The 26,805-nt window shown below is 38.2% G+C and overlaps 2 pseudogenes across 1 annotated transcript; both read left to right on the top strand.

Moving 5' to 3' along the window:
- The first annotated feature begins 14,054 nt into the window (after positions 1-14,054).
- LOC132179325 (2-oxoglutarate-dependent dioxygenase 19-like) lies at positions 14,055-16,484 on the top strand (annotated as a pseudogene). Its single transcript, XR_015911939.1, has 4 exons — positions 14,055-14,316; positions 14,400-14,635; positions 15,633-15,960; positions 16,055-16,484. The product of XR_015911939.1 is annotated as a 2-oxoglutarate-dependent dioxygenase 19-like (transcript).
- An 8,114-nt stretch (positions 16,485-24,598) lies between these two features.
- On the top strand, positions 24,599-26,362 carry LOC148586247 (uncharacterized; annotated as a pseudogene).
- Positions 26,363-26,805: the final 443 nt, after the last annotated feature.

Here is a 26,805-nt window from a genome sequence, read left to right as displayed (position 1 = left end):
GCAGTTTGGGATTGACCTCTCCTAACTACACTACATGAGGTACGTAGCTTCCATGGGTTAGTCTCTTTTTATCGGCATTTTATTCAGAATTTTAGCACCATCTTAGCGCCGCTTATGGAGTGTATGAAGGCGGGAAAATTTTTGTGGAGTGATGCAGCCACTACCGCCTTCGAGTTGATCAAGGCAAAGTTGACAACAACTCCATTACTAGTCCTTCCAAATTTTGACTTACCCTTTGAGTTACATTGTGATGCCTCGAAGAGAGGCATTGGGGCGGTACTCAGCCAAAGGGGCAAGGCTGTGGCTTATTTCAGTGAGAAATTGAAGAATGCACAACTTAATTATAGCACATATGATATTGAGTTTTATGCATTAGCGCAAGCACTGAAACATTGGAGCTCATACTGCGCCTACAACGACTTCATCTTTTATTCGGATCATGAAGCCCTCAAGCACCTTAATAGCCAAGATAAGTTGTCATCCCGACATGCTAAATGGGCCGCCTTTGTCCAACAATTCTCATTTACAATCAAGCACAAGTCGGGAGCATTGAACAAAGTTGCCAATGCCCTCAGTCGGAAATCATCCCTGTTGACCACTATGAAGTCGGAGGTAATAGGCTTTGACTTATTAAAAGATTCTTTGTCTATTGATCCATTTTTTGGTCCTCTTGTTGGAGAGGTATCCTTAGGGGTGAGAGATGACATTGGCTTGTACAATGGTTTCCTTTTCAGAGGTACGCAATTGTGCATTTCTGAAGGTAGCCTGCGGTTGAAGATTATCCAATAATGCCACAATGAAGGGCACATGGGGTGGGATAAAACATTACAACTGGTGGCGGACCAGTTCTATTGGCCAAGCATGAGGAAAGATTGGTGAAAAATTGCCGAATTTGTCAAGTGTCCAAGGGGTCGGCTACCAATGTTGGCTTATATATGCCAATTCCCATTCCAACGAGGCCATGGACCAATGTGAGCATGAACTTCCTGTTGGGCTTACCAAAGACCCAAAGAGGTAACGACTCTATCTTTGTGGTTGTTGATAGATTCACTAAAGTGGTGCATTTCATTGCTTGTAAGAAGATAGCCGATGCGGTAAATGTGGCACATTTGTATTTCCAAAAGGTCTACTGCCTCCATGGGCTACCATTGTCCATTGTTTCCAACCGAGACACACAGTTCCTTAGCCACTTTTGGCGATGTTTGTGGCAATTGTCCCGTACTAAGCTTGACTTTAGCAGCGCCTACCATCCACAGACGGATGGGCAAACAAAGGTAGTCAACCACTCATTGGGAGCCTTGCTTCGGAGTTTGGTGGGGGAACACCTCAAGTCGTGGGACCAGAAATTGTTCCAAGTCGAGTTCGCCTACAACTGTTCAACTAACCGAAGTACCGGCCTTAGCCCATTCACCATCATTTCTGGGAATAACCCTCGTGCCCCATTGGATTTGGTGCCTATTCCAGATTTGAAGTGACCACATGGTAAGGCCGAAGACTTAATAGCCCAGATACAAGAGGGTCACAAGTTCACCATTCAAAATTTACAAGAGTCCACAGCAAAGTATAAGGCGGATGCGGATAAGAAACGCCGGGCTGTAGAATTTGAGGAAGGAGATTTTGTGTGGGCTGTGCTGACTAAAGATAGGTTTTTGGTGGGAGAATACAACAAGTTGGCTGCTCGCAAGATTGGTCCAGTAGAGATTACAGAGAAGATCAATTCGAATGCTTATCGATTGAAGTTGCCTAGCCATATTAAGACGTCTGATGTCTTTAATGTCAAACACCTTATCCTGTTCATAGAAGATTCTTCGGATGAGGATGCGAATTCAAGGGCGAATTCTCTCCAACCTGGGGAGGATGATGTAGATTGAATTGTTTAGGATTTCATGAAGAAGACGGGAATGGATGGTAGTGTGGACATACACATGAAGATGGTGACGCGATCCCAGACTCGCACTGCAAAAAAGGGAATTCTTGGAACTGCGATCGAGCGTCCAACCTCTGGAGTTTGAAGGTCGTCTTTGGAATTGCGATTGATACGTCCCTGTAACTGCGAACAATCGCATGCTCGAGCGCACCTAGTCCCTAGAAGTGCGATCGAGCACAAGCTTACCTGCGATCGAGCGCACTCGAGGCGCTATGTTACTTTTTCCGCATTTATTTCGCTTTAAACCGACCTTCTTTCCTTGTCTTGCTAGGATTAGGGTTTTGAAAGTCCCTATTCCGTGTTTTAGTAGTATTAGGAGTATTGGAGGCTATAAATACATGCTTATAGCCTCTAGCAAACTCAGTTTATGATTATTATTTGGTTTTCTCAATAAGAATACTTAGAGTTGAGTTTCTTCATTACTTTTCCTTAAATTTATAAAGAGCATCTATTGATTTGAGAAGGTTTCTTTGATTCTTGTGATAGTCTCACAATCTTAGAAATATTTATCCCTTCTACTTGCTATTTTCTTGTTCATTACTATCCATTGCCGCATCACAAAGTGTGCTCAAAACCTTAGAAGCGGAGCTACCCCCAGCATCCTTCATTTTTATGTCCTTAGCAAGGTGGTATGCACTCCTGACTGTAAACACTTCATTTTTATGTCCTTAGCCAGGTGGCACTGCAAAATATGATTTTTTGGTAACAGCCTGTTAGTGACGTGTCAAGCTTGTTGACACGTTACTAATGGTTAGTAACTTGTGTGGCAGTTAAAGGGTGACGTGTCAAACTTGCCACGTTACTAAATTGGTGACATGTCAAACTTGACACATTACAAAAGTTTAAAAAATTATTACAAAAAATAATAATAAAATTTTGATTTCAAATTTATTTCCAGAATTTTTTTTTTCAAATAATATCATGGAATTCTAAACCCAGATTTCAAATAAAATCATATTCGAAAATTATTTTCAAAATCCCAAACCCCGATTTCAAATAAAATCGTATTCGAATCTGATTTTCAAAATTCCAAACCCAGATTTCAAAAAAAAAAATCAGATTCGAATTTGATTTTCAAAAATCCATACCCAGCAAATGAAAATTTAATTGACAAAAGAAAATTAATTGAACTTGGAATAGATCAACAGATTCAAACCCAGCAGCAAAAATTAATTTAAGCAAAAACTTTCAAAAGTTTTGAACTTAGAATCTAATTTTACTACTCACTCACTATGTGGAGTTGGAGAGTACCAAAAATCAAAAACCTGCAACACCAAAGAACCAGAAAAATCAATAGGTTTAAAAGCTAAGACAAATGACAGAAAAATCAACTAGAAAAATCAGAAAAATTACCCATTAGAGTATACAAAGTCCGTTCCCCAAGTGAATTCAACCTGAAAAATTAAACCAAACCAACCAAAAAATTCAGACCCAGAAAAATTTCAAACACCCAAACCCAACAGCAAAAAAAGTTCCAAAATCCCAAACCCAACCAAAAAAAAAAAAAAAAAAAATCAGATATTCTCTTCTCTTTTTCATTTTCTTCTTATCTTCTCTTCTTTCTCTCTTGTCCCTTTCTTTTTCTTCTTCCCATCTGAGAAAAGAGAGAGCTGCCATGGGTGTGAGAGCAAAAGAGAGAAAAAGAGAAGAAGAAAGAAGAAAGAAAAGAGAAAAAGCGCACCGGGAGGAAGAAAAAAGAAGGAAGAAGAAAACAAAAGAGAAAAAGAGGGAACCAGCTAGCGCATATTCCCAGTGCCTATTGGTAATGTGTCAAATGTGACACGTTACTAAAGTTGTCAATTTTTTTTTTTTTTTTTTTTTTTGTTTTCTAAATGGTGACGTGTCAAATTCGTTTTCAATCGGAAAAGAAGCAGGATCTTGCTTCTTATTCCGACCTATTTTCTCTAAATAATTAACGGTAGGAAATCAGAGGTTCCTAGGCCTCCAAACACTAGGTTTGAGAATTAAATTTGCATGCTTCATTGCACCCCAAACATGGGTTTAAATAGACCTACAATTTAGGTCAAATCCCTCTAGAATTTGTAAAAGTAATACTACTTAGACTAGGAAAATAAAAGAGAATATCCTTACTTAACATACACGGTAGTAGAGAAAGTCTCCTTATTAGGATAGGACTAAAATACTACTATTAACCTATAGTGGAGTACACCTCCTTATTGGAATAAGACTACAATACTAGGCTTGTAACATTCTTCCCCCGTTGAGTGTGTCCTTGTCCTCAAGGACAAAATCTGGAAAACGAGCCTTCATGTTGGAGAAGTCTTCCCAAGTAGCGTCTACTGGATTGAATCCCTGCCAATGGATGAGGACTTCCCTGTTGCTAGTGTTACCACGGTACTCTAAGACAGCTTGAGGCTAAAGTTGTTTGTTCCCATTGCTAACTTCAGGAATAATGGTACTTGCGGTGACTTGGCTGCCCACCTTAATTTTAAGTAACGATACATGGAAAACAGAATAAACCTTGGACTCTGCAGGTAATTCCACCCGATAAGCTACTTCACCAATACGCTCCAACACGCGATATGGTCCATAGAACTTGGCCGCTAGCTTCATGTTTGACTGCTTCTCCAAGGAATGTTGCCTATAGGGTTGGAGGCAAACATACACATGATCACCAGGCTAAAAGGTACGTTCATGGTGCCTGTGATCATAGATCTGTTTCATTCTATTATGAGCCACTTGCAACTTGAGTCTCACATCTTTGAGCAGCTGATCTCTTTCTAATAGATCATGTTCCACTGCTTCCACTCTCGCAGTCCCTAGGATATAAGATAGTAATGTGGGAGGACGTCAGCCGTATACCACCTCAAAAGGGGTCTTGCCAGTACTAGCATGATAACTAGTATTGTGTGTATACTCAACCCAAGATAACCACTTGACCCAATCTTTGGGTTTGCCACTTGTGAATTGGTACATTTCTAAGGTACGGTTGAAGAAATCAATCACAAATTCCTCTCCCTGGATCTTCAGAAGCATCCCTGCACACTGACCGAAGCAGCTCATGCGCTCGCTGTTCGCCACCGTGACCTGCAGCAATCTGGTGTGGATGGGACTTAGACCCAGCTGTGCCGCCACATGGGAGTTGAGGAAGTTGTGGGTGCTCCCGGTATCCATCAACACTCTCAATCTGTGGCTTCCTAGTGCCCCCTTCACTTGCATCATCTGTGACAAGGGTGTTCTGGTGATGGCATGGAAGGAGATTACTGGTTCGTCGGCCCTCCTTCCTTCAAACTCATTTGAGTTTGTCTCCTCCCAATTTTCTTCATCCTCATAGACCCCTTCAATCAAAAACAATTTTTTGCACCTATGGCCAAGAACAAATTTTTATCACAATTGAAGCATAATCCTTGGGCTCTTCGGCCTTGTATCTCCTTAAGCAACAACCGTCGGGTGGGTGGTGGCTTGCTTCGGGTTAAATTTGTAGATGGAAGAGGGGGGGTTGCTGCCCACTGGGTTGTGCGTTTGTCCTCTGAATTTGGGGTTTTTTTTAGACTCCAATTTTTTTCTTCATACAATCGTGCCAACCCAATGGCCTCCGTCACCATGGTGGGTCGTGCGGCTTGCACCTCAGTTCTTAACTTCCCTTTTAATCCACTTACAAAGCAGCCTAACTGGTGTTGAGTTGTTAACTTACCCAGTCACCTAAGTAGATGTTCGAATTGGAGTTGGTACTCCTTCACCGATCCTGTTTGTTGTAATTTGGTGAGTTCACCGAAGTGGTCGTCAAACACCGTTGGTCCGTAGCGAATCTGGAGAGCCGCCTTTAGGGACTCCCAAGTCAAAAACTCCTCGCTTTCTTTGAAGAGTTGAAACCACATCTGCGTTTTTGATTCTAGATGATACGCTGCTAAAGGTAATTTCTCCTCATCTTCTATTTGTTTAAATTTGAAGAATTTCTCAACCCTACAGATACAGCTTGTGGGGTTAATCTCCCCGTTATATTTAGGAAAATCCAGTTTAGCTATTTTTCGACACAATTGAACTAGAAGTGGAATTTTTTCCGTGGTTTCTGGCTATGGACTTTTCTTCTAACTCGCTCTTCCCTTTGCTCCGCACATCGTCTATTGTTTCCACCAACTTCTTTGTCTGCTCTGTCAAGGATTTCATGAAGCCTTCAAACATCTTCTGCAAGTTGGAAATTTGCTGCTCCACACATTCCATTCTTTGGTCCGCCATTGGAAATGAACTTGGCTCTGATACCAAATTGTTACGAGAATTCGTAACTAAACGTGTAATTTGCCTGTCAACCGGAAAAGAAGTAGGTTCTTGCTTCTTATTCCGACCTATTTTCCCTAAATAATTAACGATAGGAAATCAGAGGTTCCTAGGCCTCCAAACACTAAGTTTAAGAATTAATTTTGCATGCTTCATTGCACCCCAAACATGGGTTTAAATAGAACTACAATTTAGGTCAAATCCCTCGAGGATTTGTAAAAGTAATACTACCTAGACTAGGAAAATAAAAGAGAATATCCTTACTTGACCTACACGGTAGTGGAGAAAGTCTCCTTATTAGGATAGGACTAAGTCTCCTTATTAGGATAGGACTAAAATACTACTATTAACCTATAGTGGAGTACACCTCCTTATTGGAATAGGACTACAATACTAGGCTCGTAATAGTGAAGCTCTATCATGGCTATGGCGGCACGTGTGGCGAGTGGAAGCTTGGACGCTCCAGATCTTTTCGGATTTGGACTCGGAGGCGTCTAATCTGTCGTTTGGAGTGGAGCGTGAAGCTCTGCCATGGCTGTGGAGGCGCGTGTGGCATGAACAGAAACTGGCGGAGGAGCGTGGTGGCGCATTGGAGGGCCGATGGCCAATGGCCGCGGATCTTCAGAGGATTTTTTGATCTGACGGAGGAGGAGAAGAAAGAATTCTAAGGGAAGAATGTGTTGGACACAATCAAGTCCGGAACAAGCTTCAACACGTCATTCGACAAGGTTTTCTTCTGGAGGGATTTTTTGAAGGTCATCATTCAACATCCTCATCACCTTCACTTCCCCAACAAACCTGCTGGATTCAGGTACGTGAGGACATTTATTTTGAAACAGTTTTGTAAGTAGAAGGGGGCGACTAATTATGGCTAACTATCACTGAACGTGATCAGAATAACGTATACCCACTAGGAACTAGTGACAAAAGTTATATGTATATTTTTTTAAGTAATGTTAGAATGAAGATTTTTGATTCTTCTCTTAAGCACCCAGAGATGATTTGAATTTTAAAATTACCATTGAATTTGGAATGAATTAATATTAAATTTTGATCTGATGGTGCTTTAGAGGGATAAAGGGAAAACAAAAATTTTCCCTCAATATTCACACACTCACATATAATCTTTGGAAACCACAACCTCACATTTGAGATAAGCAAGATACTAAGGTCGACATAAACATAACTTCATTTATATTAAAATATCATTGTCATTGTTAGAGCAAATTTTCAAATGGCTGAACGGGCAAGAAAGCTCTTGCACAAAAAAAAAAACAAAAAAAGTTGACTAAAATTTATTGGTCCCTCTTAGGAACATTCCAATGGTTAAGTTAGTATTCTTTCTTAGAGAGAGAGAGAAATGAAATGAAAAGTTTTCAAACAGAGAAAGAGATAAAGATTTATGTCGCCTCACTCAGATCACGGCCTCTTGACTCTCGTCACACAGAATGGAATCGGTGGCCTCCAATTAAAACGCAATGGCAAGTGAGTCAACGTGCATGCCCTGCCCAACTCCCTTCTAGTCAACACTTCCGATCAACTTGAGGTGATGATCATAAATTTAATTATTAATTAAATTTGAATATATATATTCAATTGTTTTTTTAATATCTCGTTTTTAATTCATAATTATTATTACAAAATTGATTTGTGTTGAATTAGGTTGTGAGTAATGGGAAGTGCAAGAGCAATGTACATCGAGCAGTAGTTAACAAGAAAGCTACAAGGATTTCTCTGGCCATTGTGAATGGGCCACCACTCGACACCGTTATCGGCCCATCACCAGAGTTGGTGAAGAAGGAAAGCAGCCAACCAAAATACATTGAGATCAAATATAAAGATTACTTGGGACTTCACCAAAGCAACAAGCTTTATGGTAAAGCCAGCTTGGATCGCATACGGATTTCCAATGATGTTATGTAAAAGGCTTCCATCGGGCAGCTGATTTATGCTATATCCTAATTTGCTTGAATTTTAGAAAAGAACAAAAAAAAAAAAATTCTAGCTAGTTATATATATAGCTAGCTAGATGTATTTCTTGTATGTTCTTTTCTTTTTACTTGGATTGCGCCTTTTATGATTTTAAATAAAGGGAGAAATCAGCTTGTAGGTATTTACCTAATCGCTTTTCACCTTCGGCCCAAAACTTTTTGAACTTTTCAAAGATTTCAACATTCCAACACATTAGGTATACTATACATAACCGTATTTAGAGTAATTATTCGTGATGAAATACTCATAGTCCTAGGGCTATACATGCATAGTGCAGTTATTTTCCGCTAACCGCATATCATGTAATGGGATTTCGGGTCTTATTTTAGTTTTTTGAGTCTTCTTTAGATGTCTATTAGATCATACTTTAAATCATTTTGAAAATAATTTTAGCTGATTTTTGGTGTTTTGGGCACATTTTAATGTTTTTTAAGCCCTAGCATCACAACGTGGGTGTGAGTACGTGAGATATGAGAAAAGAAAAAAAATACTAAACCCTATAACAAATGCAAAATGTCATTTTGATATTAAAAACCAAAACCAAGTTGTTTTGGTGAATTTATTATATATATATATACCACAAAACTGCTATCCAAATCTAAATATGCATATCGTAAATAGTGAATAATTACAGTTATACAATCCTACGTAATCTACTCGTACTAAGAAAATTATAAGGCCACATACATATGTATGTACTAACTCAATCACATTATTAACCCATACCCTTTTACATAAAAATAAAAAATAAAAAATCTCAATCAATAATTTTACCCTCCAAGCATGATTAACACAATGAGAACTCATCTAAAACGTTTTAATGCTCTGAGACATGTGTAAGTGTATGGTCTATTCTCAAAGCAACTTTGAGAAAACAATAATATTTTCCACATGCACTTATTTCCCTAGATCTCTCCACATAGACAACCAACTTTGTTGAAAAAATAATATTTTCCCCAAGCAACTTGATCCGACAAGATATCAAAGTGATCCTTTATTTTTATTTTTTATTTTTATCCAAGAGCATAAATCTGATCCTTGTGAAAAAAATTAAATCACCCTTTCTTGCTCCTTTATATTCACATTCATTCATCATTTCCCTACATCTCTAGCTCGTCATATTCATCCATGGCTGCAACAACTCCACTGCTTTCCAAACCCCTCTCACCCATCTCCCACTCAAATTTCCAGGACAACATGTGTCAAAAAAACTAGCTGAATCACCAAGCCTCACCTCCATCCCTTCTGTTAAGGAAGGAGATCAATTGTCCACTGTTTCAATAACAAATCAACAATGCGCTCAAGCGTACTCACCAAAGAGCTCGAGCGCACTAGCAACGGCTACTTTGCATCACGAGTGCGCTCGAGCCTAATCACTAAAGCGCTCGAGCGCAGTCTCCAGCAGCCATAAGCTTCCTACTCCTACTGTAACTCTTATTTCTATCTTGTAATGCAAACAAATAACCATTAAGCAATCTATTTGCATTCAACCACATCTCTTGTGGTTGATTGTAACAAATCTCCAATTGTATCAATAATCGTAGATAGCTACCTTATCACATCAATGCTTATCTTGTTAGCTTGATGTGATCAACTATACTTGTATCTCTTTTCTATTTAAGTTCAATGAGAAAGCAGCAGAATGCATTCCGCCTAAAAGCAAGTTTTCCTTGCCAAAAAATCCATTGCTCCACTAGCCACAACTGATCAATCCCTACTTCAAGCACTACCTATCACACTTGCACCACCTTCTTTTCATATTGTCACTCAATCAATGACTTGTTCATCTCAACCTAAATTGTTTCCATACTTCAAGCTCTACCACTCCCTACAATCCACCAAACACCCTCTACAAGCCCTCTCCAGTGTGCTCTTACCTTAAGTTCCCACTACTTTTGCTCAAGCTAAGTCTCACCCTTCCTAGTTTGCTGCTATGAAAAGTGAACTTCAAGCTCTCCATGAGAATGGTACTTGGTCCCTATGCCCTCGACCTCTCAACAAAAATATCATAAAAAACAAATGGGCATTCAAGCGGAAACAAAAGTCAGATGGATCAATTGAAAGGTATAAGGCCAAACTTGTGGCAAAGGGTTTTCAACAAAGCGATGGCATCAACTACACTGAGACCTTAAGTCCAGTCATCAAACCAGAAACCATACGCATTCTTCTCTCCTTAGTAGTCCACTATAGCTTGCCGCTCAAGCAATTCGATGTCTCCAATGCTTTTCTTCATGGCCACCTGACTGAGAAAGTGTTTATGGAACAACCAGTTGGTTTTAATGACAGTATCCATCCTGATTACATATGCAAACTGAAAAAGTCCCTCTATGGCCCCAAACAGGCACCTAGGGCTTGGTTTCAGAGACTCTCTCAAGCTCTCCTACATTTAGGATTTATTGGATCATTAGTGGATACCTTACTGTTTATGCTCCATCGTGGATCAACTCATATTTTTGTACTTATTTATGTTGATGACATAATAGTCACTAGAACTGATGTAGTTGTCATCAAGTCTCTTATACAGGGACTGCAACAGGAGTTCAAACTTGAGGATCTAGGAAACCTCTCCTTCTTCCTTGGCATTCATGTGCCTTGTGACAAAAGTGGACTGCATCTCAATCAGGGCAAATACATTGTTGATCTTCTTGATCGAGTTCACATGCTTGGGGCCAAGCCATATACAGCACCCTACACATCAGGAAAGAAGCTCACACAACTGGATGGTGATCCCTTATCTAATCCAATAGCTTATAGACACATAATTGGAGCATTGCAGTACTGCACTCTAACAAGAGTAGACATAAGCTACACTGTGAACCAGTTATGTCAATTCCTTCACTACCCCACAACTGATCACTTGAAAGCTACCAAGAGGTTCCTGAGGTACCTCAAAGGAACACCTGAACATGGTCTGCACTTCAAACCAGGATCCCTACAACTCCATGCCTATTGTGACTCTGACTGGGCTGGTGACCCCCTTGATCGTAGGTCTACAATAGGCTATTGTGTTTTCTTTGGTTCCAACCTGGTGTCCTAGCATGTAAAGAAACAAGCAATTGTTTCTAAGTCTAGTACAGAAGCTAAATATCGTGCCATAGCTATCACCACTGCTGAAATCTCATAGCTCAAAATGGTGCTCAATGAATTGCAAATAGTTCTACACTCTCCTCCCCAACTCTGGTGCGACAACTTGGGTGCCATTGCTCTTGCCTCAAACCCCATATACCATGCTTGCACCAAGCACATCAAGGTAGACTACCACTTCATCAGAAAAAAGATCCTCCATAACGACCTCACAACATCCTATATTTCCACCCAAGATCATTGTGCTGACATCTTCACTAAAGGCCTTACCTCAGCAAGGTTACCATTTTTAATAGACAAACTTATGGTCACTCCTCCTCCCATCAGTTTGAAGGGGGCTGTTAAGGAAGGAGATCAACTGTCCACTGTTTCAGTAACAAATCAACAATGCGCTCGAGTGCACTCACCAGAGAGCTCGAGTGCACTAGCAATGGCTAGTAATGGCTACTTTGCATCACGACTGCGCTCGAGCACAGTCACCAGCTGCCATAAGCTTCCTACTCCTATTGCAACTCTTATTTCTATCTTGTAATGCAAACAGATTTCCATTAAGCAATATGTTTGCATTCAACCACATTTCTTGTGCTTGATTGTAACTAATCTCCTATTGTATCAGTAGATAGCTACCTTGTCACATCAATGCTTATCTTGTTAGCTTAATGTGATCGACTATACTTGTATCTCTTTTCTATTTAAGTTTAATGAGAAAGCAGCAAAATGCATTCCGCCTAAAAGCAAGTTTTCCTTCCATTCTCACACCTTCCACCTATACTTTCACCAAAGATCCCAACGAAGATCAAGCAGTTTCAGAAGGCCCAGCATTTTTATTATTTTTAAATATTAATAAACCATTATTATTATTATTATTATTATTATTATTATTATTGTGTGTGTGTGTGTATATATATATATATATATATATATATATATTAATAAATCATTTCTTTTTTTCTTTTTCTTTTTTGTGTTTTTTTCTTTTTAGCTAGCTAGGTTTACCTCTTATATACTTCTTGTACATTTGGGTTGTGTCGTTTATGCAGATATGAAAAATTGAAAATTTAGATGACTCCTAATTTTATACGGTTATTTAATCATTCTGAATAACTTTTTAATTAGTTAAGAAAAGTGGTTTCTTATTTAATTCTTACTTTAATGGGAATTATAATTAATGGTGAATAAGAAAACCAGTCATCTCTCTAATTTATAAATATGCACAATATCCATCAATTGTGTGCCTGAAGTGGGTCAATCGAGAGAAATCAGTTTCTGGTGTTTGGACTTTCAATCAAAAGTTTTAAAAAACATGAAAGTTAAGATCATGCTATTTGTTAAAATATATGTAATATATGTAGATTTATTTTTACATTATATTGACCTTGGGTGTGTTGTGTCTCAACTTTATGAGGGGGGGGGGGGGGGGGGGGGGGTGTTAACTACCCTTTAGACCCCTAAATTATCACGCGATTTGACAAGCCCCCCTGAACTTCAAAACCTCTTAGTTTAAACCTATAAACTTTCAATTGCAGTCAATTTACCCCATCTGTCAATTTTTACCATTAAAACCTTTAAAAAGACAAAATTACCCTTCAATTTTCTTTTTATTAAAAAAATTGAAAAAAAAAATGGAAAAAATAATTTGAAAAAAAAAAAGGGTGACAAGGTGGACCAAGTGTGGGTCAGCTTGTGATTTTTTTTTTTAATATATTTTTAAAATTTTTAATTTGAAATTAATGGTAAATTTAGAATTTTATAAAAAAAATTAGGGGTATAAATATCATTGTCTCACTTTTATCGTTTACAATCTGATGGATAGGTTCAAATTAACTGCAATTGAAAGTTCATGAGTTTAGAGTTCAAATTAACTGCAATTGTGGAGCCCAGCTTGCTGGCTTCTCTCCCATGTGCAGGCTTCTTCTGTTTTTTTTTTTTTTTTTTTTCTTTCGTTCTTTCTTTCTTTCTTTCTTTCTTAAAAAAAGATGTCTTTTTCTGCAAGTTAAAGTAGCCCTGTAGGAATGGCACCCACAAACAATTAAAGTGTTGATTAAATGAATAAATTTATTTCTTTTTATTGGTTTAAGCTTTTAGGACAAGTGGTAATTTAACATGGTATAAAAGCTAAAAACCTTAGTATTGAACTTTGACTCTCATTTAAATTAAATATTTCACATGTTGGGTTTCACCTATTAAAAGAGAGTTTAAACCCCACACGTGATGGGGAGTGTTAAAGTAATAATTAAATTACAACTTAAACTTTTTGAATAATTAGTAGTTTAGTATATATAGTATCAGAGCCAAAGGTCTTAGGTTCGAATATTAACTTCATCAATTTGCCCTCCTATTTAAATTAAATATTATAATTTTAGGGTTAGGGTTTAGTTTAAACAAGTCCAGGTCATAAATAGGTCACCGGTTTATGACACGTTTAGTACAATTTATTTTTATTTTTTAAGTAAATTTTAAGTATAACTTAATTTAGGATTGACAATTTAACTCACGACCCGCAAACCCAATATGAACACTACATGTAGTTTTAGGATTAGAGTTTAGGTTAAACGGGTTCGTGTCATAAATGGGTCACGTGACCGGTTTAATAAACGTGTCGTGTTTGAGTTAGCATAAACAGGTTGGGAGGTTAATCTGGTTGACATAAATCCGGCACATAAACTTGTTTAGCCAGCCCTATTTGAGCATATGCGTGAAAAAAAAAATATTAAAATATTAATTAAATGATATCCATCTTTATCCTTTGAGTTAACATTATCAAACTAAATCTTGGCCACACATTTTTTAGCAGCGGCTAAACCTTAAAGGTGTCCCCTGCTCTACTATAGTGCTATTCATCAACGTACGTACCGGAGATGATAAGCATCAAAGCACTGGCTGAATCAGCTGGCCTCACCTCCATCCCTCCCAAGTACACCTTCACCCGGAGACCCAATGATGAAGCAGTTTCAGATGACCCAGAAGAGTCAATCCCCATTATTGACTTTTCTCTCCTCACCTCCGGTACTCCTGATCAACGATCCAAAACCATCCATCAACTCGGCAAAGCATGCGAAGACTGGGGCTTCTTCATGGTAAAAGCATTCACTACTATATATAAATACTGTTTACATAGTAAATCATGTGTATTAAGGTTGATAATTTGTATGATGATCAGGTGATAAATCACGGTGTGCCGGAGAGCCTGATGAAGACGATGAGCGACGCGTGTGGAGAATTTTTCAATCTGACGGAGGAGGAGAAGCGGGAGTATGGAGGGAAGCATGTGTTGGACTCAATCAGGTGCGGCACCAGCTTTAATGCTTCCGTGGATAAAGTGTTGTTTTGGAGAGATTTTCTGAAGATCTTCGTGCATCCCCAATTTCATTCACCTTCCAAGCCTGCTGCCTTCAGGTATGGATAGGTTTACAGTTCATTTCTGGGATATTTTACAATCTTCAAGAATCATTGGGTAGTTTGTTAACAACATACTAATATTATAATAATTTGGTAAAAAAAGGTAAAATTAGTCAGGTTGTTTCACTTACTTGTAGTATGTTTATTGATTTTAAAATATTAGTTCTTACTATCAAATTTACAAATTTACAATCTTCAACAGCTTTATGTGTAATGCAAAAATTATAAATTAGTTCTTACTATCAAATTTCGTAACAAAAGAAAAAAAATTTAATAAATTCTATTAATGTGCCACGTCAATTCTAATGAAATTATGAAAACTAGATTAAAAAAATAAAATGCAGGTGCTAGAAAAGTCATCCCTTTGTTGTGGCTTTGAGCCATTGCCACAGGCGGCTAGGGTGGGTCACGACTCTCGGCCACCCTCAACATGGACTAATTTGTTATTTTTGCAAATCACAACTTTAAGAACATTTTAAAATCACATGGAGTTTATTTCAAAATAGTGAAATCACAATGATTATAATTAATAGTAATAAGGGTAAATGTATAATAATCCTTGACTAAACACGCCTTTTGTGATCACTCCCTCCGTTTTTCAAAACTCATTTTGATAAATTAAAATTTTTGTGGATTTGAAATAGATATTATGTGTGTTTTGTCTAATAAAGCAACGTTCATTAGTATCACATTAGCATTTTTACGTATCACACATATTACTTTTATTTAAAAATAAAAAAATAAGAAAAAAAAAAAAATCTCCCAAGGGGGCACCCCTCGCTAGCCTACCCTAGTAGTGAGGGTGGTCAAAATGTGGGGTGGCTCGTAGGCCACCCCAACCTCTGAAGGTGGTTCGCGTGCCGCCCCTAAGCCGTGAACCACCCCCAATCTTGACTTCTAATCATGAGCTTCAAATTGTTTGGAGAAGATTCTACCGTATCAACTATAAAATTGCATAATTTTTCTCTTTTTCTCTTGTATTTTTTACAACCAGAGAGATTTCATTGGAGTACAGCAAAAGAAGCAGAGAATTAGCTATGGAGTTGCTGAAAGGAATATCAATGAGCTTGGAATTGGGAGACACCTACATACAAAACGCCTTGAATATGGAATCGGGTTTCCAAATACTCATTGCGAACTTGTATCCACCTTGTCCGGAGCCGGAACTAGCAATCGGGTTGCCGCCGCATTCCGATCACGGACTGTTGACCCTCCTCATACAAAATGGGATCTCTGGGCTTCAAGTGCAGCATCAAAGCAAGTGGGTCAAGGTCAATTCCACTCCCAACGCATTCGTCGTTAACATTGGCGATCAAATGGAGGTGCATCCCATATCAAATCATGCATTATATATTAATTTATTTATTGTCGTTTTTTTCTTTGGAATTTTCTAACGGGAAAATTGTTTGACGCAAGATTATGAGCAACGGGAAGTACAAGAGTGTCGTACATCGGGCATTTGTGAATGAAAAAGCTACAAGAATATCGATAGCCACAATTATTGGGCCGCCACTAGACACGGTTGTCGGCCCAGCACGAGAGTTGGTACACCCTGAAAACAATGCACCTGCATACACTGGAATGAAGTATAAGGAATACATGCATCTGCAGCAAAGCAACCGGCCAGGTTGATGCGAAATCCTGCTTGGATCATGTTCGTATCTTGCCTGCCTAAAATACATAATTGCCTCCACTTTTAAGATTTTTTTTTTTTTTTTTTTTGTGCTTTCTTTTCTCTCATTTCGGTCCCCAGCTCATAAAAGAAAACCATGCGATGTTGGCTTTCACGAACTTAATTTGCTATGGCAATGTGACAGTACCTCTAATGCAAGTGATATTTGTACCACACGTATCTATGGTATTTTTTTTATTGCTAGAATTTATACCAATTCTTAAAAAAATGTTAGATAAACAGAGAAACATACCTCTAAAGATTTTTGCTGGTTGTTTCACGTTGGTCTCCATTCTTTCACTCTTTCATGATCAAATCATTTCTTATGGTGGTGTTTACTACGAGAGCAAAACACACATGTTCTACAGTTTAAGAGCCTCACATTGTCCAAAAAACAAGAAGAGAGAGATATAGGTTGCAGGCACAGATGCTGTGGAAAAGGTTTTTTCACAAAGGAATTTCAGTCTAGTCGCTTTCCCAGCAATGCCCCTTTAGACCGCATCATTCATGGTCATAGGCAACATGCCAAAATAGCAAACACTAAAACCTCAACTTTTTGACGTAGTCAAAAGGTCACATAGGGCATTAATAAAGTAATTAACAATAACATATGGGACTTCACACGATGAGGAAGAAAGGATCGATTCACTCATCTCATCCATTAGTCGCATAAGCACCTGTAGTATGAAATACATGCTACGATGAAGTTCTCTTTTCAAAAAAAAAAAAAAAAAGAGTGAATGTCTAAACTCAATACACCATACAGATCTTAGTCTAGTTGCTACTGAAGTGCCTAACTAGAATCTACCATTTGCTCGCCATCTTAAGGGCCAAATTAAGATCTCGCCCTTTACTTCCACCTTATATCTTCCTGGTCTAGCAAATATTCTATTTCTGTTTGCAGCTATCAGATTTCCTCCTGGTTGTAGGAATTCTCTCGGCCCTGGAGAGCTTCACGTTGCTTCGATTTCTTCCTCACCTCCTCTTCGGTTTTCCAAAATTTTCTCTTGTTCCAGCCTCGTAAATCAGTTTGGCATTGCTCAAGTTTCTTCCTCGCCCCCTGTATAGGGCTACTATCAAGTCCACTCTCCTCCCAAGCTTCAATTATCACACTTTGACATTCTTCATCTAAGAGCCAACTGGCCTCAAACTTGAAGCCATTCCTAGAGAAGTTACGTTCCTAACCTGATATGCCACAAGAGACGATCAACGGTTTGTGGTCAGATGTCTGAGCAGCCAACACATGTACGCATACCGTTTGGAAAAGATCGCACCAACTTTGGTTTGCAATGGCTTTATGAAGTCGTTCTTTAGTAAATCCCCCATCTTGGTGCTTGTTGGACCAACTGTAGCGAGATCCCACATAACCCAGATCATTAAGGTAGCAATCTTCCAATGCCTCTCGAAACAACTCCATTTGTCAATCCCTTCTCAAAGCCGCACCCTTTTTCTCGTGTTGGGAAGTAATTTCATTGAAATCGCCCATGCAAAGCCATGGTACTGGGGGGAACGACTTGAAGTGGTTGAGCAACTCCCATGACTCCTTTCTTTTAGCACTATCCGGATTTCCGTAAAACCCAATTAATTTCCACTTCACACTATCATCTGGACCTTTCACCAGTGCATTTATGTGTCTGCGTGAGTAATTTTGGATTTCTACTACCCCATCACTACAAAAAAAATGGGCATTTTTTGACGTGTGCTACAGTATAATTTTTTTGCCACCTCAGCAATTTCTTTACGTTTAAAATATAAAACGTCAGGGAAATTTTTTCTGACGTGTGAATAGTCACACGTCAGAATTTTCTGATGTGTGACTATTCACACGTCAGAAAAATCTGACGTGTAAAATACAACAACGTCGGGAAAGTATTTCATTTTTTAAAAAATAAAAATTGATAAAATTGCTGATGTGGTGGGACTTACCACGTCAGCCTTTTTCTGACGTGGTGATGTGACACGTCAGAAAAAGGATGACATGGCATATCGCCACGTCAGAAAAATTCTGACGTGGTAATGTACCACGTCAGAATTTTCTGACGTGGCACTTACCATGTCAGAAAAAATCTGACGTGGCAGATCACCACGCCAGAAAAGGCTGACGTGGCATATCGCCACGTCAAAAAATTCTGACGTGGTGTTGTACCACGTCAGGACATTTCTGACGTGGCGATATGCCACGTCAGCCTTTTCTGGCGTGGTGATCTTTTCTGACGTGGCACATAGCCACGTCAGTAAAAGTCTGACGTGGCACATCCCACGTCAGAATAATTATATATGCCACGTCAGCCTTTTCTGGCGTGGTGATCTGCCATGTCAGATTTTTTCTGACGTGGCACATCCCATGTTAGAATAATTATATATAACATTAGAATTATCAGATATTTAAAATTATAATTAAATATAATTATAGCTATTCCCTTTTTTGTTTATATATATATAGCATTCCTGACAGGCCATGTTTGGCATGTCAGGATTTACTGACGTGCCAAACACGGCACGTCAGTAAATGGAATCCTGCACTCCGAACCGCGCGCTGCGCGTCCCATCCCTCCGGCCAGCGCGCCATGCCTCTTAATTAAGAGGCCTGGCGCGCGAGTTTTGAAATTTTTTTTTTTCTTTTCCCCCAGCTGGCCAGCTAGAGGCACTTCCACTGTACGTACGTGTTCTCTCTCTCTGTTTGTGTCTCTCTGTTCTCCCAATGAAGCATCATTTTCCTCTGTTTTTCTTTCTTTCTTCCGAGCGCCATTGTTGAACTTGGGGAATTTTTTTTTTCTTCTGCCCAAAGTCTTTCTTTATTAAGCTGTGCATTTTTTTCTCTTCTCCACCGGGTACTCTCTCTCAAGGGATCAGTTTCTCATTCACGATTGCACTGTTACAAAAAAAACGCCCTCAGCGCATTTTCTGAACCCACCGCCCGTCGTCCTCTCTAGCTACCTTCATTTTTAGCTCCTGCAGGAGCTCCTCACAGGTATATATATATGTACATGCATCCTTGTACTTATTTATTTGTTTGGTTTGGATTTGGTGTTTGCATGCTAGGTTGGGTGATGTTTGTGCTAATTTCGTCTAATATTTTGAATTTGATTGTCTAATATTTTGAATTTGATATATATATTTACATGAGGATTAATATAATGCTAGCTTCACTCCATATATATGAATTTGGTTTTTGAATATATATATAGCTTACTCTCTCGTTAATTAGTAGTACTCCCTGCTATATATATATATGGTCGTATATATACTGCCCATAAATTCCGAGCATTAATGTTATAAAAGAAAGATGCAAATTAAAGGAAAGGAGATAAACCTATGAGATCAATTCATAAGGATAAGCTTTCAGCCTAAATGAACATTGATATCAAGAATTCATAACTTTCCAAAAACAGTATTAAAAATTACTTTTACGGGGTCTATGAGTAATATATCTCATGAAGATCAATATTCCATTGATAGTGATAGTAATTCTTGTGACAACCTAATTGAGGATCTATCAATTAGTGCCTTTTTTTGTTGTTGAGGAAACTATACATCTTAGCTTAAATCAGTGAATTTAGATTTTGATTTCAAAAGATGGACCACAAATAGGACTTAGAAAGAGTTATTAGTTTATGCTCAAAAGCCAAAGCTCTCGACTTCACGATTGCCATCAATTACAAGAATATGCCACGGTTATCTACCTAATTGAAAAAAAGAACAACCTACGAAAACTCATGACATCTTTTTCCATTGGAGCATTATCACTACATGGTCAAATGGTTTAATCAACGTATCAACTATGCATGAGATATCTTAGTCAAGCATCCATGTGTACTAGAGCTCACACAACACCAAGGAAGAAAACTGTCCACGAGCACACATGTATGTATGCATGTATGGACTAAATAGAGAAATTAGAAGTTAGGAGCCAGTTCTATCATCTATCAATCATAAACAATAAAATAAATTTTGATCAGTCAACACCAAGTACAAAGCAAGCCTCAAAAGATGCAGAAAAAAAGAAAAAGAAAAAGAATTACATCCATAATATCAAAGACCAAAACTAATAGATTTATCTCATTGCTAAAGGTAATTGAAATAACACTCCAATAGTTTTTTCTGTTTTATTTTTCTTAGAGATTCTTTCTTCTTTTGATAAGTATTGTAGGATTAATCCTACAATACATTTATTGCATAGTTTGATTTTTTTTTTTAAAACACAAGTAGAGAAAATGAAACCCTACACCTTATGCAGTATAAATAGTATGTACCTCGATGACTCAATTAGTAAGCATACTAAGGCATAATCAATAAAATCACCATTCCATAAAATGTAACCACATTCTTTGCAAATCATTGAGATAACTAGAATTGACAAAGGCCTGCAACATGCGCATACAAATTCTACAAGATCTACTTAGCTGTTTGATTGGCAGTATTTCAAAAGCAACAATATAACAATTTAGTCATGAACTATGTACTATAGTACAACTGGCCAGTATATATATATATATATATATATATATGTATATATATATATATATATATATATAATGATCATCACCTCAAAAAGTTTGCAAGTTCCAAATATTGGATAAATCTGCTCACAGAACGAAAAATCATCAAGGGCCCCAAGCAAATAAAGACTGATAATAATTACTAAAGAACAAATTTCATTTTCATTAGGGGTTCCATTGCAGAATTCAGACCTAACCTCTAATTGAGAAGTGATGGGAACAATGAGCATTGTACGCATAATGATTTTATGGAAAAACAAAACCTAATAATTCATTGGAAAAGATGGCAAATGGACTTGGGACCAGTGCATTTATTTTCATAGGCCATATCATGGTATAAACCCACAACTGAAACAAATCGATGTTGAATATAAGATAAGTATCCGTTATGTATTTTTTTTTAATTGATTTTTAAATTTTGGTTGATCTAAAATGACAATAGAAACAAAAAAAAAAAAAAAACAAAAAAAAAAAAAAAGGTACAGAGATTCTTCGTAGCAAACTAAATTATACCAAAAAACGTGAAGAAGGTATCGGAGCTAGTTTTGAGTAATTACTCATGAGTCTGTCCAAGATTTAGATATAAGACGTTTTTTTTTTTATTTTTCTTTTTTGGACATCCTAAAAGACAATACATGGAAGTAGTATTAATTTGTGAAATTATCAACTTCTAGAAATGGCACACTGCCTTGCACAATCATAGCAAGCATGTACAACAAAGTCCATCATATATATATGTGTGCATGGTATAAGCTGAATGTAAAAGTGTTCGCTATAAGTTACCCCTACGTTTTGGGGAATAAGTGACAATTTGACATAGTATCATAATAGAGGTCATGAGTAGTTCAAATCATAACTCCACAATTTACTCTAATTTTAGTTAAATATTTTACGTTTTGGGTCTCACTAGCTTATTAAGTGAGACCCAATACGAACACATGAGGGGGAGCGTTCGAATATAAATAAAATTATTGAATTCATTTTTTCCTATAAGATTGAACCCAGCCCGGATTTATATATTTAAGATCTCTATATTTTGAGGGTTTCAAAATATAGGCTCCAATTATGTAAGGAGAAAAAAATAATAATAACTTTTATCAAGTAGACACAATATGGGGGGGGGGGAGTGATTTGAAATTATATATATTAATCAAAGAATAGAATATTATTTTTTAAAAAAACTTTTATCATTTAGTAAACATAGGTTGAAAAAAGCAGAATAGAAGGTAGAGATTTTACATGGCCAAATAGTGATCAAACATTTCACAATCGAAAAAACATTTTGAGTTATAATTTGTTTAATAATAAAAACCACAAGTAAATACGCTTCACACAAACAATTATATTCTTATGGAACTAGACATACATATATAATCTACCTTTGTACTTAACCTTAGGAGACTTAAAGTCTTATTGAAACACAAAGGAAATGGCAGAATGACGACCACTATTAAATAACCTTAAGGTTATTTAATTAGCATTTTCCTATTATTCCAACATTGCTTAATTAAGCTCCTAATTAAACGAATGGCATAACATTTGTATATTGTTTAGGTTTTGCCCTATTAATACGAGCCATGCTATATATATATATATTGACTTCGTAACCTATCTAGATTTATTTTATTTGACTAGGGTCCTCAACATCTACCAAATGCATATATATGAACTTTTGGGAAAAAGTTATAGAACCTGAATGTGTATGAAGAATGCTAATAGTTAAACAACATCAAATAATGTAAATTTGATGGTCCCCATTTGGAATAGTTGTTAATTCGTTTAAGTTTCAGAAATTTTCATGACAAAAACAATTTACCAACAATAAAAGCATCTAATTAAGTTTGCATGTAAATTCCAGTTAATATGTATGGGTTTATTGAATACTTTTAAGTCGCGTATATTTCTCTCTAGTGTTCGTAGACAACAATGGACAAGAGTTGGATGACAAAGCCTAGGGGTACGAAGGAATACAGAGACGGTTGTAGATTGTTCGTTGACGTTGCAGTTGGGAACTGCACAACACCTGATGGTAAGATTTACTGCCCATGTAAGGTGTGTCGCCTTAACCAGCGCTATCCCCCAGGCGTAGTTCTCACCCACTTGACAGGGGGAAAAGGCATACTTCCTACATATAAAGATTGGATGTTTCATGGTGAGAAGCCTGTCCGGGACCATGTTGAACCGTCTCCGTTGAATCGTCCGGCCACATATGAAGCAGGTGGAAGCGGTGATCAAGGTGGAAATATGCATGCTATGTTGCGTGATGTGTTCGGCATGCATGATGTCAGAGAAGGCAACTGTGAACCTCAGGTCATTGTGTAGGGTGATGAAGAAATAGTAGTCGAGGATGTGAAGGAGGTAGATGCCCAAAAGTATCACGAGTTGCTTAAAGAGGCAAAAACACCGCTATATGATTAGACCAAACACAGTAAGTTGAGCGCAACTGTTCATCTGTACAACTTGAAGTGTGTTGGTGGAATTAGTAACAAGATATTATCATCTCTCCTTGAGTTCATCAATCAATTGTTGTCTGCGGATAGTGAAGGTTTGCCGGTTAATACCTATGAGGCCAAAAAATATCTAAGTGACATGGGACTCTGCTATGAAAAGATTCCGGCTTGTCGTAATGATTGCATGCTATTTTGGAAGGGCAACAAAGAATTAGATTCATGTACAGTTTGTGGCAAATCTAAGTGGAATGATGACATTCATTTGGACGAAGACGGTCAACCCATATCGTCAAGTAAGAAACGCTCAGTAAAAGTGTTGAGGTGGTTTCCACTCATACCAAGACTACAGAGATTGTTTATGTCGCAGTATACATCACCCCATATGAAGTGGCATGCAGATAACCGCACAAAGGACGACAAATTGAGGCATCCGGCCGACGGTGAAGCATGGAAGTCATTTGATCAGTTGTATCCGGAATTTGCAGCGGACAGCAGGAATGTAAGGCTTGGACTAACCTTAGATGGATTTAATCATTTTGGGAACCTTACTACATCACACAGCACTTGGCCCGTAATGCTTGTGCCATACAACTTGCCTCCTTGGATGTGCATGAAACAAACATCTTTCATATTATTCCTGATTATCCCAGGCCCGAGCTCACCTGGAATGGATATAGACATTTACCTATAGCCCTTAATTGAGGAGTTGAAGGAATTATGGAATGTAGGGGTACGCACATTTGATGTTTCCACTAAAACGTACTTTATATTGCGAGCACAATTGATGTGGACAATTAATGATTTCTCGGCATACGCAGATCTGTCAGGATGGTCTACAAGGGGAGTAAAGGCATGTCCTTGCTGTATGCAATCAACCAGGTCTCAATGGTTAAAACACGGCCACAAATGGTGTTTTATGGGTCATAGGCAATACTTGCCCTTGGATCATCCGTGGAGGAAGAACAAAAGTAATTTTGACAGCAACCAGGAATTACAATGTCCTCTCAATGTGCTTAGTGGGGCTGAAATCCTAAGACAGTTAGAGGGGATGCCATTTGGGGATGAGGATGCCGGCAAGTCAAAGCCAGACAGTAGTAAGAAGCAGGGAGAGAAGCGGAAGAAGAGTACTCACAACACCAGACCAGAAGCGAGCAATCATGTATTATGGAAGAAGAAGAGTATTTTCTTTAGGTTGCCGTATTGGAAGGATAATTTACTACGGCATAACCTTGATGTGATGCACATAGAGAAAAATGTGATGGACAATATTCTTGGCATAATACTCAACATAAAAGGGAAAACAAAGGACATCTATGATGCTCGTAAAGACTTGCAAGAGATGGGATTGAGACGTCTACTTCATCCATTTACGAAGAATGAAAAAAACTATATGCCTCCAGCTTGCCACACGATGTCCAATGAAGATAAAATCAGTTTCTTGAAAGTGCTTCGGGATGTAAGGGTGCCCGATGGTTATGCATCGAATATTTCTAGATGCGTACGACTGAAAGACCGTACGATGACGGGTTTGAAGAGTCATGACAATCACATTCTGATGCAACAACTTCTACCGATTGCTTTACGTGGGTCACTGCCAGGTAACGTGGTCAGACCTTTGGTTGAGATGGGAACATTCTTCCGGGGCATATGTTCAACTACTCTGACACTAGATAATTTGTACCGACTCCAGAGTGAAGTCTGCGTGACTTTGTGCAAGATGGAACAAGTATTTTTCCCAAGTTTTTTCACGAGCATGGTTCATGTTGTCGTGCATCTTGTCCGTGAATGCCAACTAGGTGGACCAGTTCAGTATAGGTGGATGTATCCGGCTGAGAGGTAAAGTTTGATCGTTAAGTTATTATTATTATTTTTTTCCCATGAATAAAAGACAGTGAATCACTGCAATTGTTGATTGATTTTCATATACAGGAGCCTAGGGGGGTTCAAATATAATGTGCGCAATAAAGCGGCTCCCAAGGGATGTATTGCGGAGGGCTACATAGCAACTGAGTTGGTGACATTTTGCTCGATGTATTTGGATGACGCACCGACGTTTCATAATAAGGCCCAACGAAACCCTGATGGTTGTAAGGGGGCGGGAACACAAGTCATCCTCAACCGTATTACACTGGCACAAATTCATCGATATATATTGTTTAACTCAGACGAGTTCTTACCGCTACGGACGTAAGTCATCTCTCTAGTACTTGCCATACCATTCCTTGTACAATCTTAATTTCGAGTGCACTATATTGAATTTAATTTCAAATTGTAGGATGCACATAGAAACGCTTAGAGGGCGAATAGCGGACAATCAGTTGGAAAGCCACCATTTTGAACTATTTGTCGATTGGTATCGTGAATACGTAAGAATAATGTGTTATTACTGGTTAAATGAGGTGTATACATGTTTCCCTTAGAAATCCTATATACACCAATTTCAATTCATATATTGCCCTCCATTATACGCAGGTCAATGGATTGGACGACCTACGCAGACAGGAGCTGGGTGAGAAACTAGTAATGCACTGTAGAGGGCCAAAGGAAAGGACAGTCAACTATAACAGATATGTGGTTAATGGGAAGTTGTTTCGCACTCTGTCAGCTGATATCGAGAAAAGGACTCAAAATAGCGGTGTGTGTGTGCCGAGTACTGATGGCGAAACGTATTACGGGAAGTTAACCCAAATAATTGAGGTTGAGTACTACGATAGGACAAAATATGTTTTGTTCAAGTGTAATTGGGCGGACAACACGAGGGACAGGGGGTACAAGGTTGATGAGTATGGCATAACACTTGTGAATTTTAAAAACCTTATGCACACCAGAGATTATTACGGATGAGCCGTTTGTGCTAACTTCACAAGTTGACCAAGTATTTTACATCGAAGATGAAAGGAACCCAGATTGGGCTTGCGCTGTAAGGACTAAACCTAGAAACGTATACGATGTTGGTCAAGGTCATGGGTCTGACGATTCTAGTAGCAGCTACCACGAGATTGAGCCCCTCCTCTTGAGTTCCAATCATGATCATGTTAACGCACCTGATGATGTCGATTTCGTACGACCCGATTTAGAACCAATCGAAGCGTATGTCATTTAATGAAATTGGAAATATGTTCATCTTTGAAATTTTATTAGCTTTTATTTCTTTTAAAAGAAATATTTACGTTAATTTATAATTGCTTTTTAGGTTAACCATAAAATTTATATGTAGTTTGTGGAAACGATATATAATTAATTGAGTAACTAGTATATGTTGAAAATTTTAAATGTGTGATTACTTTACATATACTTGTACCTATTTAATTATTTTAAAGACTAATTCGTTTCGCAACGTATTTTGCAGGGAGACATGAGTTATAGGGGAAAGAGAAAAGCACAGCGGCAACCGACCGTACGGTTGACACCTGCCGCCCATGATTTACATTCGTCCCCCCGGGCTAATATGGAGCCAAAAGGGTATAAACTGGTACTTCCACATCATGTGGAAGGGCATCCCGATGGAGGGCGGGACGTGGGATGTGGTGATGACATTCATGTAAA

This window comes from Corylus avellana, chromosome 4 (assembly GCF_965113065.1).
Source record: "Corylus avellana chromosome 4, dhCorAvel1.hap1.2, whole genome shotgun sequence".
Lineage (NCBI taxonomy): Eukaryota > Viridiplantae > Streptophyta > Magnoliopsida > Fagales > Betulaceae > Corylus > Corylus avellana.
This window is presented reverse-complemented; position numbering and strand designations above follow the sequence as displayed.